We start from the raw sequence: 19,396 nt of genomic DNA, 5'->3' as shown, positions 1-19,396 counted from the left end.
ACATATTAAAATACAATAAAAATTTATCTACATTAAAACTTCATTAAAACAGCAGTGTATTGCTATTAATACACATTTAAAACAGGATGGTGGACAGCCTTCACAGGCTGAGAGTCACTGAGAGATCTCTGTCTTTTGGTGCTACACCTCTGAAGATGCCAGCCACAGCTGCTGGCGAAACGTCAGGAACTACAATGCCAAGACCACGGCAATACAGCCCGGAAAACCCACAACAACCATCGTTCTCCGGCCGTGAAAGCCTTCGACAATACATTAAAAACAGTTATTTAAAATCCAGTACTAATACTCAGGCAGAGCATAAAAACGTAGACCACTGAGCAGCTTAAAATGAATAACAGTTTTCAGATTTAAACTCACTACAAAGATGGTATTAAAAGATCAACTGCTTAATTGGTTAAAGAAAACCATTTTGGCTTGATGCCTAAAAGAGAGTAACGTAGGCACCAGGCGATCCTCCACGGGGAGGGTTTGTTTTACCCTCCTTTCTCCAAGGCCAGCTTGCTCTCTTCCATGGGCGTTGGCAACCTCTCTCTTCTGAGCCACAGTATTTCATGCTGTGACGGTTTGCACATTTTTAAAAACCTGGAAGGGCTGTACATACACAGCTACAAGACTGTTAGGAATGAATCCCTCACAGAATCAGAGAGCTTTGATTGACAGGCTACTGCAAGGCATCTGATTGGGTAGCATGAGGTGGAAAGAGGAGGGTCTTTTTTCATTCCTGGCAGAGAGAGATTGAGTGTGAAGAGCTGGGGAGAATGGAGTCCTAATGGAGAGCAGTTGTAACATTGGCGAGCAGTTTTAACACTGACAGGAGAACTGGGAAAAGTTGGCAAGGAGGTTTGGGAAGTAGGTGCAGACTCTGAAATGAGCCAAAGAATGGGAATAAGAAGGAGAGGAGATTTTCCCTATCCAGTCAAACAAGGAAGAGCCAAATCAGTTCTAAAGAGTGGAGAGATCCTTGGTCGAGTGTGGTTGGAAACTGCTTGTGGAGACCTTCAGATTCAGTTAATGACTGAAGGAAAGCACTGGTGTTACGAAGAGAAGGGGATAGGGGCACTAGAAAGAGGGTACCAGCATTCCTAACTCCAGAAGAGAAAGAGAATACTAAAAGAAAGTAGTAGCTTGGGGGAAGTAGCTTGGGGGAAAACAAGGAAATCAAACCCTCAAAACAGAAGCCTTTAAGAATTTGTGAAGTGAATAAGAACTAAAGCCTGTGCATGTTCTGACTTTACCTCAGATATATTTATTTTTGGAATTTTAAAAACGCCTCTGGTGCCATTTCTGTTGTTTAAGGATGAGGGAATGCCATACATGCTGAGAAGAAAGCAGAGAGGGAAACAAAAAGGGTGCAGGCTTCTTTTGAAGAGAGGGTTGACAATGCTGCTGGCTGCCCCGGAGCAGATCCTGCAGTGAGAAGCCCGAGCACCCTTTTCACTGCCCTCCTGGCATGACTCAGAGAAGCCTTCACCATCTTGCTCTCACCTAAGCTGCGGGCCTCATGCTAGGGAGAGAGGAAGAAGACAGTGAGTGAAGAGCTCACAGGCTTCCCATTGCTGGATCTTGCTCTGAGGCAGCCAGCGGCACTGGCTTGGAGCCTCCCTTCAGAATGCTCGTGGTCCAAGTCAAGCAGGCTCCTGCAGTGGGAAGTCTGAGTGCCCTTTACTTCCATCTCTGCCTCCTTGCTTTCTTTGCAGTAGGAGGCACTGGTCAGATACGGTTGCTAACCTCCAGGTGGTGGCTGGAGATCCCTTGGAATTACAACTCATCTCCAGGCAACAGAAACCAGTTCCCCTGGAGAAAATGGCTGCCTTGGAAGGTACACTCTACGGCATCATACTCCACTGAGGATCCTCCCTTCCGCAAACTACACCCTTCCCAGGCTCCACCCTCCAAATCTCCAAGAATTTCCCTACTCGAAGCTGGCAACTGTCAAATCTGAGCACAAAGGCTTTATAGAGGAAAGACAGGTACCTTGCTCATACATCCCCTGAAAAGTGGTGATGCTTCTGAGAATGCAGCAGCAAGGAAGTATTAAGAAACCAAACTTGGAACCAGGAGGCAGAGACAAGAAAGTATCCAAGCCTTATTCCCCAGAAACAGAAAGAGCCATGCGCTGGAAAAAAGGCCTATGTATACTGATACTGTGCAGAGGAGTGGGCCACTTTGCCTCTGATGGTCCAGGACGGAGGGAACTTGTGGAGAAGAATTGCCCTGTGAGAAAAGTTGCACCACCAGCCAAAGCGGCACCCAAGAGAACACTCCAGAAATGGAGTAAAACTGAAACCGGGCTTGAAGCCATTGAAACCCCGGAGGCGGCAGGTGAAATCCCCTTGGAGGGAGAGGAGGACCAGGCCACCCCACCGATGGGAAACACAAGTGGCCTGCCATGAAAAGGTCCCAATGGCTGGTCCAAAAAGAACCAACGCCAGCAAAAGTGAGACCAAAACGGGTCTTGCTTTTCATGCCAGTCACTTTAGTTAACCCCAAAAGAGGTACTCACATGCGAGTGCAAGCTTTAATTGCAGGAGGGCCAGTGGGCCTCACCGTTATCTGTTGAAAATATGTACTTTTACTTCTTCCAGCAAGTGTCCTTGGAGGAGAGCTGCTAGCAGCGCACATTGTGTCTTTTCCAAGAGCCTGAGATATTTTGCTTTGTACTTCATGTAGTCTAAATTAATCTGTTCCCATGCAACCTCTTTGGGATTTTGCGCCAGAATGTCAACAGACCCCAAAGGGTGGGAAATTTCCCTATAATTAGTTATGCCTTTGTTTGAATTGTCACATCTGCCAATTGCCACCTTCAGGTGAACACCTGTACTGTATGGATCTCAATAAAGCTACTTCAATTGGAACACCTGCGTGTTAACTGTGGAGGGCTTGAGGGACCTAACTGACAGGGACTGACAGGACTTTCTTGTGAATAAACATGCAAAGAATGACACTCTTACTGCCATCACAGTCTCTGTTTTGGGTGGCACTGAATTTGTGACCTTCTCAAGGCATTGGGACCTATCCTGTGTTGTAAAGAGGGAAGTAAAGGCAGCAGTTTCTCTTTAAAAACCTGCTGCCTTTCATCATAAATATCGGTCCAAGATAAAACAGTTTTATTTTAAGAATGCAATGCAACATTTCCATGATGATGATATCCAGGTTGTGGAGAAGTCAGGGTGCTGGGGATGAGGTTACATCTCCATATGCAGACGAATGAGGTGATGCAATGAGGCATACCACTGTGGGATGTCCTTGCAGGTAGAACACTTAGTAGAGAGGGGTTCTAACTACCATGTCTCCTTCAGGGTTGCCACCAGCCTGGAGGAAAGGAAGGCCTGTCTCTTTAATAGAGGATTTTGTTTGTGAGTCATATGCCATCAAGTCGCTTCTGACTTATGGCAACTAGAGATGGGCACGAACCAGGAAAATTCCAAACTGTGTGGTTCGTTGCATTTCACGAAACACGAACTTGCCCCGGTTTGTGAACTGGTTTGTTTGTTTGGTGAAAATGTCACTTCTGGGTCAACAGAAGGTCTGCAAAGAGCCCATCTCCTCCTTTCCTAGGAAATTGATTGATCATCACCAGGCTGTTTGCAAAGATGAAGCAGAATACGAACCAAATAAACCAAGTTAAAAATCATCACGGTTCATGAGAAATTAGCTCCCACAAACCAGTGGTTTGTGAACCATGAACCGGCTTCGGTTCATATTTCGGTTCATGCCTGCCTCTAACGGTAGCCCTATGAATTAATGACTTCCAAAACATTAACTGCCTTGCTCAGGTCCTGCAGACTGAAGGCTCTGGCTTTCTTTATTGAATCAGACCATCTCATGTTGAGTTTTCCTCTTTTTTCCCTGCCTTCAACTTTTCCTGTCATTATTGTCTTTTTCATTGAGTTTTGTCTTCTCAGGCAAGACAAAGCCTCCTGCTAAGCGACAGTTCAAATTGAAGGGAGCATAGGAAAGCCTAACAAAGAATTCTGGAGAACTTCAAAGCTTGTAAACCCCTCCCCTCACTTAGGGTTGCCAATTCCTGGTTGTGAAATTCCTAGATATTTGAGGGTGGAGCCTTGGGGAGGTGGGGTTTAGAGATGGGAGGGACATCAGCAGGGTAGATGCCAAAGAATCTACCCTCCAAAGCACCCATTTTCTCCAGGGGAACTGATCTCTCTTGCATGGAGATCAGTTGTAATTCTGAGAGATCTCAGGCCCCAGCTCCAGGATAGGCAACCCCACCCTCACTCCAGGTTAGGGTTCCCAAGTGCCCGTTGGTGGCAGGCAAACTCCCAAGGATTTGCCCCCTCATCCGCCTATTGCTGGGTGATTGGCGGGAGGGGGCAAGCTCCTGGAGCATGCCCACCACTAGCAGGCACCTCAAGAGCACACACTGTGTGCGTACTCCCAACTGGCGCAGCAACGTCACTTCTGTAAGTGACATCATTGCACCGGCCATGGGAGCATTCCTGCGCTTCGTTTGGGGCCCATCCTAAAGAGACTCTCAGTTGGAGAGTCCAGCCCTGGAGAGCACGTACAAGGAGATACATGGGGCTGGCACAAGATAAGTGCCAAGTCCCAACCCTCCCGGCAGGAGGATAGAGGAACCTGGCAACCCTACTCCAGGTACACAAGTGCTGGTAAAAGTTCAGTAAGTCTGGGCAGAGACAGCCCTATGTGCTTTGAGGTAGTCTGGTAATTTTAAAAGGTGATACTTGTATATTAAATAATAATAATAATAATATTATAGTGTGTGTGTTTAGTGAAGTGGTGCACAGGCATGCAGTAGTCATGTGGCTCTTTTGGTTGATTGTAATTGCAAATGTTGACTCTCTGCAAGCCATGGAGTGAGTTTCACTGTTGTAGATCAATAGAAAGGAGACTTCCATGAATAACATTTATTTTAAGCTTCACCTGAACACTCACTCTCTCTGGCACAGCACACAAGCAGATGGCAAAGGGCCCCCACAGACCATGACCGTTCCTTAACAGAAAGCAAGAAAAAAAGGAAGAGCAGAAAAGGGAGTGGGGAGGAAGGCTCAATGGAGGGGTTTGTCAACAAACGGGCATGTAAAGTTAGGCTCTTTCTACTCATCCCACATTGTATTCTATTGGCAAGTATCTCCTTCCCTAAAATGTAACTGGGAACCACGTCTCACTGTTTCCACCTGAAGTTTAATGTAGGGGCTGAGTCACTCCCTCCCACACTGATACTCTCTTCATATCAGCACAGGCATTACATTGAAATCTATCCTCCTAAAGAGACTCTCAGTTGGTTCAGAAAATTAATACCTCTACATCTATCATAATATAGCTCTGCTCTTCAAATGGGATCCTAATGCACCAGCATTGCTGCTGATTAAAAAATGAAAGTGCAAAACCAAATACACAGCTAAAGCAAGGAAGCTGATGTGGTTTAACAGAAGATGATGCTCATCCTCACCTCAGCCTGAGCAGCAGCTGACCCACCTTGCTTCAAGAAATGTTGATGTTATTGGAAAAACATGAGAGGAGGCACAGGCCACGGTTATTTCATCTTTTCCCCTGTGTTTGTGCTGTGTTATGTAACTGTTGTGCACCTACATAGATTGTTTAAGTAGCGTTCAATATTGGTCAATATGAGTCAATAGATGTCTTTGGCAAATCAAGTAATCAATTCTATAATCCACCAAATAATCATGCTGTAGCAACCCAAATTTCCCCTGGTGTTGTGTGGCCCACAACAGGAGGTGAGGAAGGCTGGAGAAAGGGAAAGGAAGAGAAGGGCAGCAAAGAAGCAGAGACAGCAAAGGGGAGGGGGAAGGGCTGCTCTCTCTCTCTCAGTCCTGAGGCTGCTAAGGTGGAAGTATCTTTTTTTTCTAATCTGATTTTAGAAACAACCTAGTTATTAAACCCCATACATCCACCAACCTGTTCCCAACAGTAGTTGAGATAGCCCTCCCTCCATCAACTTCAGCTTTAAATGATGATGGTGATGATGTTGCAATCTAACTGTTGCAAGCTGCCTTGAGTAGTTTTTTTAAATTGAAAGTGGATATAAATTCCCTAAATAACTAAGTAATAAATGAACTGCACAAACTCCTTTTTCCCAGCATGCAAAATGTGTCCAGTGTGCCATATTAAACTGCTGATTCACAAGCTGTATTTTGGGATTTAGCCAAAGACAGTTAGGGAAGGAGGAGCATAAGGGAAGGCTTTTTGCAATGATGCTCTGAGAAAATTTACACAAATAGTATTTTGGGATATACTTATACTAGGGTTGCCAATTACCCAGTGGGGGTGGGATATAGCCCATCTTCGTCTCCTGTTGCACACCACTGCTCTGATGTCTGGTGGTGGGAGAAAAATAAAGTAAAATCACCATTGGTGGGATGGCATCATGTCACTTTCAGGGAAAACCCAGAAGTGACATCATGCCTCTCTAAGAACCGCCAGAAATTGTAAAATCATAAGGTAAAACCATAGAGTTTTTGGTGACTCTTTGGGACGCATGATGTCACTTCTGCATTTCCTCTGGAAGCGACTACACTGTCATCCTGATGGTGACCCCCTGTCCCTGACCCATCGTACTCCTGGAAGTTGCTGGCTGGCAACCCTAATTCATACTCTAAGTCAAAATCTAAATGTGTCTTGAGGTAAAAAATTCTCACAGGGGTTTTTGTGTGTGTGTGTGTTTGTGTGGTGGCAGAACAAATTATGTTTCAGCAGTGCCTAAGCACCCTGATCCTGAAAACACATTTTCATATGAGGTAGAATGTTTCTTTTGGGTAGATTCACCCCTCCCCTCTTGCATAGCGGACAACACATACACATTCTGTTCCTTTATAATTTTATTTTTAATTTGAACCTGAAATATTAAAAAAAATCAATATACATTTTCATACATTTTAAAGAAAAATGTCTAATTATTGCTCACACTGTTTGCATCTGGGGGTGTTTTTCTACCCTAAGAATAGTTCTCTCTATGATGTGGTAAATGTTCTCCAGGGTATTAGGAAGATTCAAGAGATTACTGGGAGGGGGTGTATCTCTCTAGAGCACTTAAAAACATTCCCTGGACCAGTACTTTCTGGAGCCCTCCCCCCACCTTTTTGTATTCTAATACCTTTTTTTAAAACTGTGATTATAAAGCACTCCAGTTGCAAAAATCAGGAGATCCCTAGGGCGGTGATATACCCTGAGTAGTTTTTTTTAAAAAAAGAGAGAAAAACCTCTAAGTGGTAAGCAGCTGTGATTTAGGGACATTATTTACTAATACGCAGGTGACAATGTCCTAAGATGAAAAGGTTGGAGAGCCATTTCTTTATACATTCTGTCAAAAAGTGCAAGTGATGTAGAAATTCACTCCAGACCACATTAACAAGGGCTTATTGCAAATGCAGATGGTTCAGCTTCCAGCACAGGACTTGGGGAAAGTTTTGTACTTGAACAAATAGACAGCAATTGTGAACGTACACCTTTGTACCATAAAACTTTTCTTGCTCCTTTCTTCATCCATTAGCGTCACTCTTTTCTAGGTCCAATAAATCAAACATAGCCAGCAGGACCAATATGCTTCTGTCATTATCCTTTAAGGAGAGCAGTAAACACAAGAGACCCACAAGGGACCTTCCCAGCCCAGCTTCCTCTAATGTAAGATCAAGCAGAGCCTTTTGAAGTTTTCCCCTGAAGTGGGGGATAATTACCTTCTTTTCATTATCAGGGAATGTTCTTATTTTCCTCCAGAAAAATCAACAAATATTTATAAAGTGCTGGATTTCAAAGCCCCATGGCAGTAAACAAAAATCTCATTTCAACCTTGGTTGACAGTGGGCTTCACACATTTGCTAAATGTATCTACAGCAGATGTTTCATGCACAAGCTTTAGTGGTCCAGATAGGGAGCTTACATTTAAACTCTTGCTAGAAACTAAAATACTCCCTTCTCATTATTATGCTCACATGACTGTTTGGTAATTTGTTTACAACCAGAGAACCTGCCACTTGACCAAGCGATTTTTGCAATTTGTTGAGAGAGGTATTAGGACAAGGGCTTGTGGAAACATTGGGCAATACAGATATAGCATGCCAATGTTCTATAGTATGTTAACATGGAAGATACTATTCTTATTACTCATACAAACAAAACGAAGCTATACAATACTGTGAAGGTGTGGTCACAGTTGCCACCATAGTTGTCAGTTTGGTGTAGTGGTTATGACTCAGCAGGACTCTAATCTGGAGAACTGGGTTTGATTCCCCACTCCTCCACTTGTAGCCAGCTGGGTGACCTTGGGTCAATCACAGCTCTCGGGAGCTCTCTCAGCTCCACCCACCTCACAAGGTGATTGTTGTGGGGATAATAATAACTTACTTTGTAGACCGCTCTAGGTGGGTGTTAAGTTGTCCTGAAGGGCAGTATGTAAATTGAATGTTATTATTATTATCTCCTCCATGCACCTTCAATCAATATTCAGTTACACATGAACTCATGAAGCTGCCTTATTCCAAACCAGAACACTGATCTGTCGATGTCAGTATCCTCAGTCTACACTGACTGGCAGTAGCTCTCCAAGAGCCTCAGATTGGGGCCTTTCATATCATCTACCATCTGATCATTTTGACTGGAGATGTTGGAGGTTGGACCTGACTGACCTTCGGCATCCAAGCAGATGTTCTACCACTGAGTTAGAGCCCCTGTTCTAAGCTAAATGGGAAGTAATTGGTAAGGCTTGGGATCAGTTAGAATAGCTAAAGACTATTAATTTTTAAAATTTTACATTGTTTATACCCTACCTTTCTCCCCAATGGGAGCCAAAAGCAGCTTACATCATTCTCCTCTCCTCCAGTTTTTATTCACAACTCTGTAAGATAGGTATGATGGAACCCCCTTCACTCCCTCACTGTGAGGCAGATCCCCCCCCCCCAAATTCAGTTTCCTGCTTTGATTGAGCAGCCCTTAGTAGCATGTTAATATTTGCGGGTTTGAAAGTTTGTTTGTCCCACTCTGACAGACAGATATAATTTTGGTTTCTTAGGCCAGTCCAGGAACTTGATGGGGAAAAGTAGGAGCCCTCATCCTTTTTGTTTGAAATGGCACTTGTGACTGTATAGCATTTAAAATGAAATAACTTTATTTAACTGGCAGGACTGAGTAAGTATAGTCAGGGAATGAAAGTGCTGAGGTAAAATATGTTGGTATTACAGAATACACTTTGAGTAACAGGCAAAATACTATCCTTGAAGCTTAGTTTCACATATTCTTGGCTCTTAACAGTGAGAGGTGTTTTACTTAGTACTTTCGTTACAGCAACAATGTTTCTTCAGAAAGTTTCCTGAAGTTAGTTTAAAATGGTTTTCTCTTTTCAACAGACCCAGGGCCCTCCTCAGAGCCAAACCCCCTTTAGAATCTGGGCAGGAATTAATCTTTTTCTCCTCAGAAGATAAAACCTTTCTTCTTTTGGCTTGAAAGGGAATTTCCACCCACTACCCTATCACTCTTGCCAAACATGCTCACAGTTCTCTGGTATCTGTGTAAATGGGCTTCAGCTTATGCTGACACTTATACTTTGAACTCTTAAATAGAATTCTTCCCCAGGACAGTAATAATACAGTTAAGGCTAAAGATTCCTCTCTCCTTATTCCCCAAGGGAACCTATCTGACCTTTCCTGTGAGACTCCACACATGCTCACTTTAGACTGACTCACTTCAGCCTGGTTCTAAAGTGACCAGTCAGAGAGGAGGGAGCAGCTTGTCACTCAGGCTCTCAATTCCAGGCAATAGTTGCCCCCTCCCAGCTCTCTAATTGTGCCGCTCTTAGGAAACCTGCTTTTAAATGCAGTCTGTCAAAGTAGGTTTGGTTGAGATAGTGTGACTGGCCCAAAGTCACCCAGAGAGCTTCCATGGCAGAGTGGGAAATTGAACCTGGGTTGCCCAGATCCTAGTCTGTCTCTCTAGCCCCCACACCACACTGGCGCTCATTATTAAAGCACTGTTGTTGGACTTCCAAGCTCTCACTGTTTAGATAAACTACTTCTGTTGCTTTAGTTTACAAGCTGTTGGGGGCAGGAGGAGCAATTTATCATCCCATCAAAAATAACTTACATGTTTCTTAATTACTCCTCCCACTCCAGTTGAAATCTAATTCCAGAGGGGTGTAGAATTCAGTATTCAGAGAGTTTGAATACATTTAACTTTGTTGTTAGGCTGCAGGCCCAGAAAAACAGGACTATTCTCACTAACCTGAAGATGATAGTTAACTTTTTATCTACCACCCTTCAAAATGTTTTATTCCAAACAAAACAACAAACAAACAAAAAAACCCAGTGCACAATGGGCATTATGGCAATAGCTGTTAGCATCTTATATGACCCTTTCTATCAGCTTGTGTTCCCATCCAGATTATGCCCATGATAAAAGCCCCCAAAGTAGGGCTGCCAACCTCCAAGTGGGTCCTGGAGATCTCCCAGAATTACAACTGATCTCCAGATGGCAGAGATCTGTTCCCTTGCATAAAATGGCTGCTTTGGAGGGTGGGCTGTATGGCATCATACCCTACTGAGTTCTCTCCCCAGCCTCCATCCCCAAATCTCCAGTAATTTCCCAACCCAGAGTTGGTAACTCCCCTTAGTAACATTGCAGCTCATTACAAAGATTCAGTTAAGAGTTCTGCTGCCTCCAGCAAAGCTAGTCTTCATCACCAGATGAGACTACAAATCATACCTAAGAGATGAAGTGGGTAAGGATGAAACCTACGGCAGGCACCAGTAACGAGATGTGCCAGTATAAGGAATATGACATCCAGTAACCTCAGGAACACCTTTACACTGACTGCTTGAATTTAAAGACCTGATGAAGCTACTGTTCTTGGTAACTCACCACCTAGCTATTGTTTACTTTTGGGCTCAACCTCACAGACTTTTCATCAGGAGACCCCCAATCAGGGCTTTTTTTCTGGGAAAAGAGGTGGTGGAACTCAGTGGGTTGTCCTTGGAGAAAATGGTCACATGGCTGGTGGCCCCACGCCCTGATCTCCAGACAGAGGGGAGTTTAGATTTCCCTCCATGCTGCCGAGTGGCGCGGAGGGCAATCTAAACTCCCCTCTGTCTGGAGATCAGGGGGCGGGGCCACCAGCCATGTGACCATTTTCAAGGGGTTCCGGAACTCCGTTCCACCACGTTCCAGCTGAAAAAAAGCCCTGCCCCCAATGCACAATTTTGTTCACAGCTTTGTTCTTGTTTGACTGTAGCTGGGTGCATCTGCCGCTATCATTTAACTGCACCAGTTTGGGTCTTTGTTGCCAACTGCCTGGAGAAAAAAAAATGTCCTATCCCTTTAATAGAATTTAATGAAATGTTATTTTCCAGGTGATGTTTGTTATTTACCTTCACACCATGAAAAGCTTCAACTGCCCATTTCCATGCTTTAATTCTCTATTAAAGGGATGGGACATTTTCCTCCAGGCCTGTTGGCAACTTTAATTGCAGCCAAACACTGATACCAGTAGGATCCATCTCTTGTGCACTTATTAGTTGTTCTCAAATTTCTATTGCTTACTTACCAGCTCTAGGAAAAGAAGGGGATTTTCATCATTTATTTATATATCTTTCCCTCCACAGTTGCGCTGCTCTGCCACAAGATTATATCTAGGCATCTTTGCTTGTTGACATGCTTGTTTTAATCCCGATAACTTCATTTTAATTACTTAATGAAGGTGTTTTAAACTGCTCACCGGGATTTCTTTCACTGGCTTAGGGTTCAGAAGATCTAGTTATTTCATTTTATGCTGCTTATATTACTAGCAATTTATTTTATACAGGCATGATTCTTTAACTTGCAAAACTGCCTCATGTAACAATGTTATTTTGTTGCAGCCATGAAAGATGGTTTCTCTGAAACACTCCTTACCAGAGGTTGTCCCAGACAGGTCTGTATTTCCCCATATTTCATATTTGATGAGAATGGAATAACTATTACATGTAGGGTGGTTTAAGTTGCTCTTGGTCATGGCTTACCCATGAGAAACGGCTGATTTGCAGCACCTCGGCCTGGAGATTAGGGACTTGCCTTTTTGAGGAGTTGGGCAACTACAGGAATAAAACCCTAATTTCTATGTGACAAACTACTGCACCTGGCAGACTTGTCACATGGTTTTACTGCAGCAAGCAATTTCAACAAGTAATGGCAGCTTCAACCAAAAGGGAGACTGCAATGAGGAAATCAGAAGAAGATTGAGACTTGGAAGAGCAAGCTGAGAAGGAGTTAGAGAAGATCCTTAAAGATAAAAATGTCTCTCTGGGAAACAAGATCAAGATAATTCATACTATGATATTCCCCATTATTGTGTATGGATGTGAAAGTTCGACAGAAAAGAAAGCTGACAGGAAGAAAATTGATTCATTTGAAAGGTGGTGCTAGAGGAGAATTTTTTGCAGATACCATGGACAGCTCAAAAGACAAATAAGTGGGAACTAGATCAAATCAAGCCTGAATTTTCCCTAGAAGCTAAAATGACAAAACTGAGGCTATCGTACTTTGGTCTCATCATGAAAAGACAAAATTCTCTGGAAAAGTCAATAATGCTAGAAAAAGTGGAAGGCATTAAGATAAGAGAAAGACCCAAAATGAGATGGCTGGACTCAATAAAAGAAGCCTCATCCTCCAGTTTGCAGGATCTGAGTAAGTCTGTTAATGATAGGATATTTTGGAAATCTTTCATTCATAGGGTTGCCATAGGTTGGAGGCTACTTGATGGCACATAATACACACACACAATGGCAGCTAGTTCACAAGCATTAACTCTGAGACTCAGTACACACATTAGGAAATGGCAAGTGTAGATGTAAAATAGTAAAGAGTCCAGTAGCACCTTTAAGACTAACCAACTTTATCGTAGCATAAGCTTTCGAGAACCACAGTTCTTTTCATCAGATGCATCAATTATGCTACAATAAAGTTGGTTAGTCTTAAAGGTGTTACTGGACTCTTTACTATTTTGCGACTCTAATCTCTCTAATCGGGCTTAGCCTTGATGAACTAGTTTACCTGACGGAGAGGTTCACATTTGCTTCAATCAAACAAAGACTCATAGATATTGAGACACAAGAGCTGAGAAGCCTTGCCTCTGGCAGATGCTTCCCTTTGAGATGGGGGATCTTTCCCAATGGTTCCCTGGCAGAGTATTTCTCTTGTCTGACTTCCCCTTACTTTTGGAGAGCATTCATGTTAGCTCGGTTTAACATGCTTCCTTCTGCCGTATTGTATGGGAGGTTTAAGAAAATCCCATACTCCACTAGGCTATGTACCTGTGGTCTGAGGGAGGTAGAAAGTACTGAACACATTCTCCTGTATTGTTTATTTTATTGTGATATCCATGCTGTGTATTTAGAACCTCTTATGCAAAATAACGATGGACAATCGGATGTCGGTAAGACTTCCCTGCTATTATTCACCCCAAACCATGAGACCATTGAGTCTGTGGCTAAATTCCTCTGTCGTGCTTCCAAGAGGAGAGGATTGGTTTAAATATTCAGGTAACGGTGGTCTTGTCTTCCTGCTGACTGTGCATGTTCGCATTGTTATGCCAATAAAGGTATTCTTAAATGGTAATGGCAATGGTATTTTGCAGCTACAGACTAACACAGCTAACTCCTCTGGATCTTTGACCATAAATGTAGGTGTATGAGCAACATGCTTTCCTGATTACCATGGAATGTGTAAAGTTGGTGTGATTCATTGATCTTGGTCAAATAATTTCTGAGTTCATGATTCTCCTCATAAGTGAGATCTGGATATCTCCCTTTGGGTGTTACACCAAATAAACACCGAATAAACTAAACAGAACATGCAGGTTGTTGCTGATACAACATAGAATAATATGGAGCTGGATTCTAGCACAGTTTAAACTGAAATTGCTCTTCATCAGGTAAGTATTGGTTTGGTGCTCCAAAAAATAGCAATATCCTATTCCTGTTAAGGGTAACCTTGTGTCCAATTGAACCAGTACTCCTCTGAGCAAGGGAGATTATGTGCGGCTTCATTGAACAACTGCTTTCTGCCCCTTCAGTGCTGCTTCAATGAACAGCTGCTTTTTGCACTTTTGAATAGCTTCCTGGTATGCATTTGAGACACTTCCCTCTTTGATTGTGACAGCAGATGCAGAAAAAGAAATACAAATTGTTCATGCACCTCCATCTCCTCTTCCCCTTCCTTCTTTGTAATGTTTGAATTGGCTCTACTTAACTTTGTGCTAAGGAAGGCCATGTGGAAAACCACATGGCAGAAACCTGGTGAAGTGACTGTTAGGCTATTTAGCCCACAGAGCTTGGTGAACAGATGATAAATGCTGTGATAATGTTCTCTTGAGAGATTGTCACAGTGATAATCGGTCCTGTTTCCTTCAAATGATGCAACCATCTGTTAGGCTGGATCTCACAGAGGTTCGCGACTCCTTTTCCTCATTCTAAAAATGTGATGTCATAGTTTTGATATAGTTTCGGGGTGGGGGAGGGGGACAGAATGAGGAACCCCGTGCTATCTCGACCCCTAACACAAGTTTGGGCAGTGGGAGGGAAGAAGTCACGTCTCTCTATTTTAGAGTCTATGACCCATTAGCATTTATAATATATACATTATATATTATAATGTGTATAATTATTATTATACACTTATTATAAGTGTATAGTATATATACTTTTCTTTATATACATATAGAGAAAAGTTTCTTTTAAGTTCTGCAGCTTTTAGCTATCTATAATGATCACAGTTCCTTAAATAAATTACTTCCTCCTGTTATCTCCTTCAGGGATCCTTCCACACTCACTATCACCGTAGCCAAAGGGGGATCTTCTGGTCTCTTAGGATGATTATATTAATCTTGAAAAATTTACCCCAAAGATCTTGGAGAGGCACCGGTGAATAGAGTTTGGAGCATTCCAACAAGAAAAAATTTCCCCTGAATAGAATGTACCATACTAAAAATTTAAAAACCAACAACTTAGGTCGGGTGAATCAGGATTCCAGGTGGGGCAAAGCATCCACTGGCCCCTCTCTTGCTACTCCCCTGGAGGGGAAGTTGCAAGGCAACTGGTCCCATCTAATAGCTAATCAATGCAGTGTCAGCTCCAGGGCTTTTTTTCAGGGGGAACGCGGGGGAACAGAGTTCCGGAACCTCTTGAAAATGGTCACATGGCTGGTGGCCCCGCCCCCTGATCTCCAGACAGAGAGGAGTTGAGATTGCCCTCTGCAATGCGGAGGGCAATCTCAACTCCCCTCTGTCTGGAGATCAGGGGGCGGGGCCACCAGCCATGTGACCATTTTCTCCAAGGGCAACTCACTGAGTTCCAGCACCTCTTTTCCCAGAAAAAAAGCCCTGGTCAGCTCTGTCATCTCAACCCACGTGAGATCTTTGTAGATTCCACATAGACCATTAAAAAAAAACTTTTCTGAAAATGTGCAAAGTTGTTATCTTCAGTTAAGCCCTGATCTGTCCTAAGCTAGGACTCCCAATATCATGTCTGCACTGTGGAGGCTTGAACAGGAAGTTGGACAAATTCATGAAAGATATGTCCATCAGTAACCCTGATGGCTAAATGGTTATCTCCATGTTCAGAGGCAACATGCCTCTGAATTCTAGTTGTTGCGGGGAGGTAATTCCTTGAGCCCCTGCTTGTGGACTTTTCCGAGCATGTGGTTGACCACTGTGGGAATTAGGCTGCTGGACTAGATGGCCCTTTGACCTGATCCGACCAGCAGCCTTTTGTTATGTTCTTATATTCAGTAGACATTTTGTTCTCCCACAAATAGGGTATAATTAGATATAAAAGCCCCATAATCTATCCATTAGAATACATGTTATCAGGGAGGGGGGGATTTAAGCACAGAAATTGTGAATGGGAAGGAATGGTGATGATGACTTCCCCGTACATGCTTTTCTCTTGAAATTATCATTCAAGCTGCTCTTCTGGTGGGGCTTACTTTTGGACTTGGAGCGAGCTGGTGAAGGGAGTTTCCTGGGGGAAAGTGAGACACAGGATAGTCGGCCGCCCAAATCCAGCCCGATGCTTCTCTGCATGTAATCATTCTCAGGCCTCCTTTTTTTCTTGTAGTTGGTAGCAAGTTGCAACCCATATTCTAAGATAAAGGTCTGCTAGTGTCAGATGTTCTTAGGTTCTGATGCAGCTCAAGTCCCCTCTTCACTTCAGTAAAACCATTCAAATGAAACTGAAAATGCAGACTAAAGCAAGCTGTTTCTGAGCTGAATCAGTCTCATCAGACACTTTTCAGCAACAAATTCATGCAAATCACAGGCAGTGTGTGGCTATTTCTGCACAGAAGCTTAGATCAAGTTTCAGAAAGAAATTGTTTGCTAAGAATAGTTCAACCAGCTGGGCCACTGGTACTAACCCCGATCCCTGTGCCACTTTAACAAAGCTTACTCTGCTTTCCCTTTCTGTGGTTCACTGATATATTCTAGAGTCCATGATCTGGCTTTTCCATGAAGTTTCAGGGAGCATCATTGCACTATAGATCCCATTAAAGGTGAAGGCAAGAGGAAAAGGAAAGGGTAGAATGGGGCAAGGAAGCAAGAATAGTTTCTAAGGTGTTAATTGGGTTGGATGGAGGTTTGATGCAAGAGCTAGGAAAGGAAGGCACTAACCTAGGGCCAAGCTACAAGTGACGAATGTCACTTGAACGGCAAGTGGATTGAGTGGAGCGCAAGTGGAGGGCAAGCGAACAGGGAGAAATACACTTGCCGTTCAAGTGTCATTCGTCACTTGTAGCTTGGCCCCTAGATGCATCAGGGAAGACATTTAAAATTTCCACCTGTTAATCACGGATTTCACCAGAGACAGGAACTGTTGTGGATTCCCATTCTCTGAACAATATTTTGGGAGCCTCCAAACAATAATATACTTCAACTGTTAAAAACATTCTTAATGCCCAATCAATCTTTTCATAGACAGCCCCTCTCCAGCTACCCTTTGTAAGTACCATGCTTAAAAGGGACTCTCTAAAGCAATAGCTCTTGAAATTTGAGTGCGCACCTGGCTAAGTTTAAAGATACAGACTGTCCTCCACAATGCAGTCGCTCTAGGGTTGCTCTGTAAGGATGAGAGGTCCTGCCCTAGTTTAAGAGTATTGCAATGATGAATATATTTCAGCTGAAGTTGTTATGAAATTGTCAGAAACCTGTGAACCGATGTATGGAACATATGTGCAAACATTTGAAATAATATTTTGGTGTCGGGCAGCTAGACAATGCTGAACACACACACCCCTCCCCACCCCAGCACTGCTTTAATGTGGAAGGGCACCCTTTGGACCAAAACAGTCTTGGTACGGAGAGGATATTACTGAAACTGTAAGATATGAGAAAAGCTGGAACATGTGCATATCTGATTTCATTAACCAATGGACCAGCTAGACGGTACTTAAAGCACCTTTGCTGAATACACAAGAGAGGAAATTGAGTTAAGAGTTGCAAGCTTGATTTGAACTAGAAGCAGAACTGAAGATATATTAAAGAACTCACGACTTCGGGAAGATATGAAGGAACTGCTCAGACGGTTTGATAAACATTAGGCTCATACTGAAGAGAGGAATTTGCTCTATTGAACCCAAGAGCCGGCATGCTGACTCATGCTACTTTGAAGACTGGGCACGTGAAATTCCAGTGCAAGGGTGTCATGAAGGCATAATGCAGAGCAAAGATAAAAATCTTGTTAGGAAGTACATGTTTCCAAGGGACCTTCTAGCTTACAATTGCATTTTCATCTTTCTTTTCAGTAACAGGAATCCTTTGTGCTTCTCAGCGCTGTGGATTCTGCTTTATAATATCATTTTGATTGTTTAAAGTGAGTGCGTGTCTAACTTCCTCTGTGAACTCATATCAGAAAATCACTTGCACAAAAGAGCATTGGTCCTGATGGACCAGAAAATCTTTCTCTTTGATGCTTTCATAAAGAACCAGTCCAGGAAAGCCTTACCCTGCCCCCCTATGCGCGAACACACACACACACACACACACACACACACACACACTTGCAGTCTGAGAGTGACGCAACACGAGCCAGTATTTTGAAGGCATCTGGCCAAGTGCTACAAGTCACAATACTGGGCTGTGCCAGGAGGAGTCTCATAGGTAGCCCAGACTGTGTATGTCTTGCTGCTCTGACAACAAGTGGAAGCCAGCTTTGTGAAATGTTCTATAAAAACCTGCAGAAAAATGGTTCAAAGAAAGTTCAGTGTGAGTGGAGTCTTGCTGAGAGAGGCTGTTTTTGAGGCAAAAGTAAAAGAAAAAAAATCCAGTCTGATGAGAGCCAGAATGTTCGGATGCTGAGCTGTGTTCTTAAATCTGGGTCCCTCGTAGTCTACGTTGTCCCAAGTCTGGCAACATGGGCACACATCTGTCTGCACTCCTTCCATTTTTGTTACCACGAAACCTTCTGGCATGGATTTTTTTCGGGGTGAATTGGGGGTGAATTTTCCTGCAGTTTTTAGGGATTCATGTTTCTTTTGAGACAGCTTTTGGCTTCTTGAGTAACATCCACTTCTCCAGTTGGCTGATTATTAAGAAAGCAACTGCTGATAGAGTGCAGCAAAAATTCAACAAGCTGCATGCTACACTGTGGGCCTGGATGCACGTGCTAGGTGAGATGCCAAAGGGAAATGAAAGGGACATCATGAATCACACAGCGGCACCAGTTAGTGAGTGGGATGTCTGAGCTGAGCAGAGCCTCATAGAGGGTAGTTTTTCAGCCCTCTTTATCTTTGCAAACTGTGCTGCTGAAGCATCAGTGTTGCCTCATCCCCAGGAGCCCATTTTAGGGCTGGCCACTAGAGGGCAGATGCAGACTACAGAGGGATGGCAGTACTTGTCTAAAGAAACACTGCAAGTTTCTCTGCTGTGCCTGCTGTTGGAAGCACCTTCAAGCACTGGTTGGGTGCAGCTTGCACTGTGGTTTTTATTGCTGAGGATCCACGTCCCCTTCAGGTACAACAATCAAACACATCATCTCATCTCCAAGGTTTGTCTTCCCAAATTTCCTTAAGTATGGCCACTGCCGTTTTAGGGAGGGAAACATGGTTTCCTCATACTACCAGGACCCAAGCATCATCTTTCTGACTAAAAACTTGTAAGTAGACCCTACATACACATGATCCCATGCCATATATACAGTCTCATGAGTTATGGGAGCAAGATGTCTAGTTTACTTCTGAAATGTGCCCCCTCCCCCAGGAAAATGTACCTGTTTACTTCTTCCCATGTTTAGTCCTATGTGCTACTGCTGTGCCTTCTGTTGATGACGCCTGAAGAAAGAGTCTGAGAAAGGGTCATTTTACCAGACTAGAACATCCCACTGAAGCAATTCCTCTCCTCTCTGTTATCAGTCTTTCCTATAACAGA

This window comes from Eublepharis macularius, chromosome 4 (genome assembly GCF_028583425.1).
Source record: "Eublepharis macularius isolate TG4126 chromosome 4, MPM_Emac_v1.0, whole genome shotgun sequence".
In the NCBI taxonomy this organism is placed as follows: Eukaryota; Metazoa; Chordata; class Lepidosauria; order Squamata; family Eublepharidae; genus Eublepharis; species Eublepharis macularius.
This window is presented reverse-complemented; position numbering follows the sequence as displayed.